Source organism: Penaeus chinensis, chromosome 35 (genome assembly GCF_019202785.1).
Source record: "Penaeus chinensis breed Huanghai No. 1 chromosome 35, ASM1920278v2, whole genome shotgun sequence".
Classification (NCBI taxonomy): Eukaryota; Metazoa; Arthropoda; class Malacostraca; order Decapoda; family Penaeidae; genus Penaeus; species Penaeus chinensis.
The window spans coordinates 6,761,440-6,770,204 of record NC_061853.1 but is presented as its reverse complement, the minus strand read 5'-3'; positions in this window follow the sequence as shown (position 1 = coordinate 6,770,204).

Here is an 8,765-nt window from a genome sequence, read left to right as displayed (position 1 = left end):
AAGAGTCACTGATTATCGGAATAATAATTCTTGAAAGGATTGTCTAGTTGGATATTTGGCATCAGAGAAGGTTATAGTAAAACAAATCTAAGAAATCTGTGATATCGCAATAAATGCTTATCCTATTCATAGAGTGAAACTAATGATTCCCTAGAATAATGTCTTTCACGCTGCAATGCTCGGTCATGAAGATGAGCAGCCACCAAAACATTGTCGTTTGTCGTCTGTCAACTCAATTTACAGTCAATTTATATTTGATTCAAGGTAACAACAATTTATGGAAAATAAAGAATATGCTAGACAATTGAAATTCCCCGGTATTTAATATGAAAAAGGCATGTTACAGTCAATTAAAGGTTTCTGTCGACTAAGTAATCGGGAAATAAACCGTACTATATCCGGTTTCAAACCCTTACGAGAGCCCCGGAGCAGTTGTTACTTACAAGGTACTTTACAATGTGTGACGTCATAACATGGCGGCTAATTTTGTTTCGAGTATGGCCTTCGGAGGCCTTACGACATTGTAACGGCTCCGTGGTGAGATACAACATTGTAAACTGTTTTGAGTATCCGGCCCAAGAGGGAACGCCACACAGAACAAAACACACAGGATCAGCATCCCATACTCACAGCTGACGCAACACCTGGAGACCCTGTTGGGCCATACGATGAAGATAGCCACCACGTCTGGCAGGAAGATCGGGGACATCGTAAGGGAAAAGAGGTCAGACCACAACAGACCTCTTAGTCAGGTGTACAGCATACCTTGCGGCGGCTGTGATAAAGTTTACACAGGTGAGACAGGACGAGGCCTCCATGAACAACGAATCAACCAACACCGCAACGCCCTCCAACGACATGACACGAGGAGCGCCTTCGTTGTTCACGTCGACACCGACGGCCATCTCCCTAAGTGGTCCCAGGCTTCTATCATAAAGCAGGGCCTGCCCCCACGACAAAGGAAGATGGTAGAAGCGGCATACATTCACTCTACCAACAACTTCAACACCGCAACGGGGAGCCATGAACTAGCCAAGGTCGTCGCTCACCTCATCACCGACGTGACCTGACCGCCTAGTACATATATATATATACACACCTCTATGTATCTCTTGTCATATATGCCCTGATGAAGCAGTAAATGTGAAAAGGCCTTCGGCATATTCGTGTGTTTTCCTGCACTTTCCTTCATTGTTCTACTTGCAATTTGTTCAACATGAATTCCACAAGAGAGACAGTAACAATAATAGTAGCAATGGTAATATTGATAATGATAATAACGATGACAATGATGATAATAACGATGATCAGCACAATGATAACGGTAGTAATGATAATGATAACGCAAGCTTACATTATCTATTATAGCTATTTCATCATATGAAAAAAAAAAAAAAATCTCCAAAAACGTCGTATCTCTTGGAGTTATAACTTCGAAATCTTCACTTTCACTGGTCAACACGAAATATATTAGGATACTATTTTACTGTTCTGTTACTTTCTGTCTTACTTGCTTTATAATCATTTTAATGTTTGTTCATTCATTTCTGACACACGTGGGTTTAACCCCTTGCCGACGGGTACGACGGGTAGACACGTGCTATGCCCACTGTTAGTACTTGTTTGATTGTTTTTACACATAGATGGCTATACTTGTACTAAGTCACCAATGAGCCAGTTAGGAGTACTGCCCGTCTCGCCCGTTCACCCTTTTCTTTGATTTACGAAATATTTTACATTATCTTATTTTGCTGTTACTAATATTAAAAAACATTATAATAATTATAATGTTTATAATAAAAATAACACCATCGATATCCATAGCACTAGTAAAAAACACGTTTTTCCCGCCAATTCAAATCACGTATGGTCACAAGGTCTATTAATTGACTCCTTTGTGGCTAAGCACTAGCAAAGCCATCTATGAGCAGACATTTCACAAAAAATATAGAAAATGGGCACAGCATTTTCCCCATTTTTTGTTCATTTTCCCCGACGGCATTGGGTTAAGTCCCGCCCCCTCGCCCCGGCAAAATCTTTTCTTTCTTTCTTTCTCTCTCACTGCCCTTTTTTGTAATATTTTAACAGCTTTTAACTCTTACGTGTTTAACTTTTGTCAGGAAAATTACTCAAGTCTCGAACCCACACACCCAATACCGTTACTTTGCAAATATTTATGAGAAGGTATGATATCGTGAAAAATAATAATGATAATATGAAGGAAATGGGTGTAAACAAGACCTTTACGCCGAAGCAGGTTTTAAATAATTCATGATTAATCAAACTGGTATAGAAGATATATCTAATTACTGTTTTGATATCACATGATATAATATTTGGACTACAGAACCAGCTGAGTCGTAAAAATGAAATAGTTTACCCCCATATCAGAACATTCAAAGAAAACAAACCTTTCATGGTATTCATAGAAAATATAAAATTGATAAGGAATACTTTATCTTTCGACTTTTTCCAGAATAAACTAGACATGAGTGTGTGTGCGCACACACACACATATATACATTTATATATATACACATATATATACACATATGTATACATATATATACATATCTGTATACATATATGTATAGCACATTCTGTTTTCATGATATATGTGTAATATACACATGTATATATTTATATATATTTACACACACACACACACACATATATATATATATATATATATATATATATATATATATATATGTTTATGTCCATATATATGTATTTATGTATATATATGTATATATGTATATATAATATGTATCTATATATATGTATATATATATATCTATATGTATTTATTGATATATATATATGCATATATATATATATATATATATATATATATATATATATATGTTTATATGTATATATATACATATAAATATATGTATATATATATATGTACATACATATATATATATATATATATATATATATAGGCACACACACACACACACACACACACACACACATGTGTGTGTGTGTGTGTGTGTGTATGCGTGTGTGTGTGTGTGTGTGTGTGTGTGTGTGTGTGTGTGTGTGTGTGTGTGCATGTGTGTGGGCGTATGTATACATATACTTCAGCCAAATGTGTGTATATATATATGTGTGTGTGTGTGTATGTATATATATATATATATATGTACATATATATATGTGCATATATATGTATATATGTATATACAATATATATATATATATATATATATGTACGTATACATTTATATGTATTTATTTATATACATATATTGTAACCCTATATCATATTAATATATTCTACATATTCTATATAACTTTACTGTACGGGTTTTCTTTTAATTGAATAAATAATTCCCTGATGTCTTGGCAGTGTTTAATTTGCAGGGATATGCATAACAGCTTTAACATATTCATTTTATTCCATATAGATTCCACAACCCATAGCCATACATAATAAAACAAAACACGAATATTGGTTCGGTAAATCACCCTCACATGAATAGGCACTTAAAGCATAGCTCGGTCAGGAAGGGGCGTAACGAGCATGCTCTGCGGATCTTGGTTTTGTGTCTCCAGGTATCACATGCACTACAAAGAGAGACTAGGCGCAAGTTACTGCTAAAGCAAGTAAGGTAAGTGGCAAAACGACCGACCAATATAATATTTAGAAAGCTATTGTATAAATGATCGCTTATCACCAAAAGTCTTCTGAATTCAGCCAAAAGCAAATTGCATGGGGTGATTATTTACAAAGGACATCAACTCAGGATGTCAGCACCAACATTTTCAAGACCTATGATATATTCAAGTCTGAATGAATGACCCTGAAGACTCAGTGCCCATCTCATGAGTCCTCTATTTGATTTCCTCATGCTGCATGAGTGTTAAAACGCTGCTGATCAGTCTGGAGTACAAATTCCTTACCAGAGAGATAGCTAGCTTTTGAATTTATTTATTACCCAAATGATTGCAAGCAATGCCTTCTCAATAGTGACAAAGCTCTTTTCTCGTTCTAGAAGTTTACGGTTTGCATATGAAATTGGCATTTTTGCACCATGAATATCCTTTAGAAAAACAGCACCTAAGCCATTATCTGAATCATCTGTTCGTAAATAAAGTCTTAGAATAGTCTGGCAGACACAAGATAGGTTTTGACATGAGCTTTAACTTTAGCTCTTTAAATCTTTTGATTTGCTTGCCAGTCTAATTAAGTTTATTACACATGGATTTTCTTAACATTTCATTCATAGGAGCAGCGATATCTGCAGACATAAGACATATATAATAAATCTTCTATAAAATGAAACCGTTCCCAGAATTGATCTAAGCTCCTTTTTCGTTTGCGGTAAAGTCATTAAAGTCATAGAAGAAACTGCTTTTATTTTCTCTTCTAATGGTTGGTTCTATTTTTTTTTTTTTTATTATTATTATTATTTTCTTTTGGAGAAGCCAAAGTAGCACTTCTTAATGTCAGCTATTAACCCACAGTACTACATCATCAATGTAACATTCTGTATTCTTCAGACCATCAAGAACCTTACGCATAACCCTAATAAGGGTAGCACATTCTGTTTTCAGACCAAATGGCATTCTAACAAATTGCATTAGACCTTTGTTGGTTGCAAAATTGTATACATTTTCGACTCCTTTGATAAAGATATTTGCCAATTGCCCTTTGTTAGATCCAGCTCTGAAAATACTTTATTTGAAAATTTACCCAATGCACCATCAGAAGTTGGCATTGGCTCACAACCAAATATAGTAATATCATTAAGTCCTCTGAAATCTAGACAGATTCTAAGTGATCCATCAGTTTTCTTACCAAGTACAACTTGTGAATAATATGGAGAATTAGAAAGGTTCGATGACTCCCATTTCGAACCTTTTGCCAATTTCCTTGTTAAAAGTATCGATCAGATGATGAGGAATTGTATAAGGTTTCTTAGCAATGGGAGTCGTTGTTTCTAAATTAATTACATTTTCGATACTAGAGACGTCACTGCTATCATATGCCTTCCATTCAGATCTTCAGTAAAAACTCAATTGAAAAAAGGGAAAGCTATTGTATTATTGATCGCTTATCACCAAAATCATAATCATATATATGTCACATGCAATTTACGTAAACCCTTTACACTTACATATGTATGTATATAAATATACATACATATGTATGTCTGTATATATACAAATACATATATATATACATATATACATATATATGCGTGCGTGTGTATATATATATATATACACACACATATATATGTACATATATACATATACATATATATACATATATGCATATATATATATGCGTGTGTATACATAATTACATATATATGTACATATATATACATACATATATATATATATATATATATATATATATATATATATATATATGTGTGTGTGTGCGTGTGTGCGCGTATGTATATATGTGTGTGTGTGTGTGTTTCCGAATTATACTTCATTACACTTGTTGGGTCCCACTTTAGTACATCTGGCACTACTTCGATGTAAACAGCTGAAATAGTATTATAATGAATAAGGCGAAAACCCTAGGTTGTTTGTAACAAGGAGTGAGATGGGCAGAGCAACCAGTTAGTATATTACTATCTATTTTTGGAAACTTAATAAACCATTAGACCTTTCAATTTCTTCAAACAAGTGATAACAAAACATTCAGTAAGAATGTCTATGATTTTTTTTTTCAATTTCATAATAAATAACTACTATAATTCATGTTGAAAACACGTTTTTTACATTTATATGCTAATGTCTTGAAATCTAGGATAAACTTTGCAAAGAGGTGCATCAAAGTCACCTATAATATTGTTGTCTCATCTTGCAAGATGAGACAATTTAGTTCAGGGTATTAATTTTTGATTTGCTACTTATGTTAGTTTTATTTACAATTTCTCTCATTAAATCTGCAGGAGTGATCTTATATTAGCTATTTGGCAAAACTTGTATTTATAGAATGTTTCGTTAAAAAAAAAAAATACAATTATTTTCTTAAGTGTCTCGTCCTACCCCGAATTACTCTAGTATTAGTCATCGTTGACTTTGTAGTGGGATAGTCTTCAAATTTCCTGCAATTGTTCGTTTGTCGATACGGTAACACCTAGAGAGGCGAAGCGGGATTTCCTTCTCTCTTTACAATTTTTGAAACATGAAAACGCTTCTTTTTTTAAACATCTATTTATGGCAGCTAAATCAAATAAAACATTCTTTGTAAAACCGCCGATACCTTTGTAATTGCTTCTAGTGGATACACCATCTAGTAAGGCTAATCGAACTAATGGGGAAATTTCACGTCGGATTCTGCATGATGCGAAGGAGGCTTAGGCATTCTCCCTGCATCGGATTGAGGATATTTAACATAGGTTTGCTCTTGATATGGTTGCACAGGGACTGAATAATTCTCTCTCTGATTGGCTGGGTTTCCACGCGATGCCGCTTCGATGTCGACGTCAGGAAGGGCTTCTGTCGCCTCTTGAGGGTCGAAAGCGAGGTTCTTGCGGCCCGCGTCGACGGAGGGGCGGGGAAAAGCGCCTATTTAGTTATTTATTTTTAATCAATTAATTAATATTATTATCATTATCAATTAGTATTATTATCATTATCATTATTATTATCATCATTAGTTTTGCCACCAAACTCTGATTAGATAAACAGAAAACGTGCTACAGCCGATTCTTAATATTAGAACAGTTTCTGAACACAAAACCGCATTGAATATATAGATGCTTTATCAGTGTGCGTGTGTGTGTGTGTGTGTGTGTGTGTGTGTGTGTGTGTGTGTGTGTGTGTGTGTGTGTGTGTGTGTGTGTGTGTGTGAATACTTTGTGATGACAAACGAAACATGTATAATTCGTTTCAGTTAATCTGAATGCCCTTTACCATTCGCTAAAATATGATCATATTTTTCGCTATTATCATTCCATAACTCATGACGTTTCTCGAGGAATCGCATCCACAATCGAACAGCTGAGCGAGAAATTACACGACTATTTGTTTCAACTCGCGCAATTACTAGCTGAGTGGTTCCAAGGTGGATGAATATTAAGTCTAAGAATTTACTCCCAATACATGTGCAGTATATCTGGTATCTTGCAAAAGATCTTGTTTAGTCTGATGAAATGCGCAGTCACATTTTTTTTATTACCTTAATATGTATTTGAATTAATGGAATGGCTTGTGTTCTTTTCGTCAGAGCCAAACACTGTGCATGAGCATATGTGCATTAGTTTATAGTTCATACACATTTGAACCCCTTCTTGAAAATATAGCATGTAGTTGACAGTAATATATATATAAATATAAATATATATATATATTATTTTGTTGCGGGAGGTTTCAGTGAATCGAATAATTGGTTAGAAGCTTTGAAGATATTTTTACTGTCATTTTATTTGTAAAAAGAAAACTGGTAATGACTAGAAAAGAAAGACCAATACGTATCAATATCGTACTTTTGATAAGAACAAAGGTGACGTGTTTCTGTGCTGTCCCGGTTTCCTTTCCATTCCCTCTTAGTATGATCTGTTAGCTGTTGGAAGGCTTCTTTCATTAGCCGTTTCCCAAACACTGACAATATTCGCCCAAACATTTGTCATCGGGTTTGAGTCACATGCCTTGCTTGGGCGCGGAAGGACTTTTATAGTTTTGGTCACCGAACCACTTCGTAGCTAACTGTCCTTGACGAGTGTATTGGGCAGTTATTCTGCACGAATATTATTGTTTCTGGGAAGGGCTAAGGCATAGCACCGTACTGATGGTAGGGATATTTCTACTAACAGTTCAAAATATTTGTCTACGTTTAATCTCACTTCTGTTTCGGCGAGCTCACCGTACTTGAAAATCCGCCCCACATATTACAGGTCACGTGGTCACTCCTCACCATTTCATATATAAGCATGCACACATTACGGTCGTGTATGGCGCATCATAAGAGGAAGTAAGCATAATTAAAGAGATTATCATAATCAATGATCGGAACTGGAAATCATTAACTAATGGTGTGCTACAGATGAGCCCCTCCCCTCCTCTCCAATGCAGGCGACTGGACAGAACGTGCCACCCCACGTACGTACATGAGTGTGAAAGTAGGTTTATACACACACACACACACATATACACACACCTGGAGGGCGCTGCTCCCACCTCTCACCTCCTCTCTAAAACTATATGTCAGGTGTCACAGATGACCCCCCGCCCCACTCCTACCCCATCCCCACCAACACCCCCTCTCCCATACCCTCCGCACGGCAATATTCATCATGTGATCATAATCCAACCCGATGACAGGTGCTACAGATGACCCACCTTCATCAGCTCCCCCCCCCCCACACCCCTCACCCCTCGCATCACGATATTCATCATGTTTGAATTGACCCTGTTACAGCCGAGTGATCACCTCTCCTAATTCATCATAATCCATAAATGTCCCTCTAATGATGCCTAACAGGCTCACCTGAAGAGTGTCTCTCCCCCTCCCCTCCTCTCCAAAGCAATAATAAGAATACGAATAAGATAAAGAGGAAGCACACAAACAAACAAACATGCATCCAGCTGCTGACATACGCAAAGTCTGAGAACAGGGGGCCCCTCCTTCCCTTCCTACTGTCCAGACCTACATTCCCAGACACAGCGTGCCCACCCACGAGCCACCGAAAGAGGGTAAAATAGATATTCTCAGCTGCTCTCCAGATGCGATACGGGCCAAGGATATTAATCTGAAAGGTATGTTTACCTTAAATCGCTAAAGGCTG